The sequence below is a fragment of the Phyllostomus discolor genome, chromosome 2, assembly GCF_004126475.2.
Source record: "Phyllostomus discolor isolate MPI-MPIP mPhyDis1 chromosome 2, mPhyDis1.pri.v3, whole genome shotgun sequence".
Classification (NCBI taxonomy): Eukaryota; Metazoa; Chordata; class Mammalia; order Chiroptera; family Phyllostomidae; genus Phyllostomus; species Phyllostomus discolor.
In genome coordinates, this window is record NC_040904.2 from 201,364,769 (window position 1) to 201,366,168 (window position 1,400).

At 40.7% G+C, this 1,400-nt stretch overlaps 1 non-coding gene across 1 annotated transcript; it reads right to left on the reverse strand.

The window, feature by feature from the left end:
• Positions 1–1,026: 1,026 nt before the first annotated feature.
• On the reverse strand, positions 1,027–1,190 carry LOC114514295. Its single transcript, XR_003686015.1, has one exon. It is a non-coding gene; the product is annotated as a U1 spliceosomal RNA (small nuclear RNA).
• Between the last annotated feature and the right edge of the window lie 210 nt (positions 1,191–1,400).

Consider the following 1,400-nt stretch of genomic DNA (forward strand, 5'->3'; position numbering starts at 1 on the left):
GGATTGAGCGCGGGCTGGGAACCAAAGTGTCCCAGGTTTGATTCCCAGCCAGGGTACATGCCTGGGTTGCAGGCCATAACCCCCAGCAACCGCACATTGATGTTTCTCTCTCTCTCTCTCTCTCTCTCTCTCTCTCTCTCTCCCCCTCCCTTCCCTCTCTAAAAATAAATAAATAAAATCTTAAAAAAAATGATTACACAAAAATTCACTAATTCTGTTTTTTTATAAAGATTTTATTTATTTATTTTTAGAGAGAGGTGATGGGAGAGAGAAAGAGGGAGAGCAACATCAATGTATGAAAGAAACGACTGGCTGCCTCTCGCACGCCCCCAACCAGGGGCCTGGACTGTAGTCCAGGCATGTGCCCTGATGGGAATCGAACCAATAACTTTTTGGTTTGCAGATGATGTTCAGCCCACTGAGCCGCAACAGTCAGAGCTTGATGGTTTTTTTTTTAAATGCACGCTGATATGAGAGCTGTCACAATACAATCTAACAAAATTGTTTTGAGTGAAGTTAAAGACAACTAAGCACTACTAGAGCCATCCTATGGAAAAAACCTAAACGAACTTTTTGGCCAATCTGATATTACACAGCTAAAACTTTTAAATTTTTAAATTTTCTTTTAAAAATCACTTGGGTTGGTTTTCTTTTATCGTGATTACAAATGGTACATGCTATAAAGATGTTTTAATGAATAAGCCTCCATATTATTACTAATTATTATTATTGTTATTATTAACCAAACAGGATCGTATTATAATACTGTTCTGCAACTTGCTTTTACCCCCTGACGTATCATGGTCATATTGCTCCATGTCAATATGGACAAGCCTACGTTCTTTTTGCTGGCAATGAGCATCTTCGTATGTGTCATTTCATGGTGTAGCCAATATATACTCTAAAACATACATATAATCAGACTCCCCTTAGTGGACACTTGGCTCATTTCCTTGGTAATTACCAACAGTGCCACAGTAAATACCCTTTTATGTAACCTTTACTATCTTGTGCATGAATTTTTTTCAGGGGAGAGTGTGAATGCAGTCCCCCTCTACCACAAATTGTGGAGTCGAGTTTCCCACATTTGGGGAAATCCCAGGGGTCAGCTCATCCGGAGTGCAGTGGATAAGCCTGGCCCTGGGCAAACCACCTTTGTGATCATGGCATCTCCCCTGCCAGGTAAGTATAGTTGTGCATGGATTTTTGCAGAGTCAAATTTTAGGAATGAAAATTTAAGTTTCCCACTCAGTCTGGGTAATGGGTTAGACGGCCTTTTTAGCTTACCATGACCATAGGATGCAGATTGGTGTACCCTCCAACCACCTCCTGCAGACCGCCCTGTCTGAAAAAACACTGTTTCATTGGAAAAATGGCAAGTTATGACTTCTTTTCAGAGT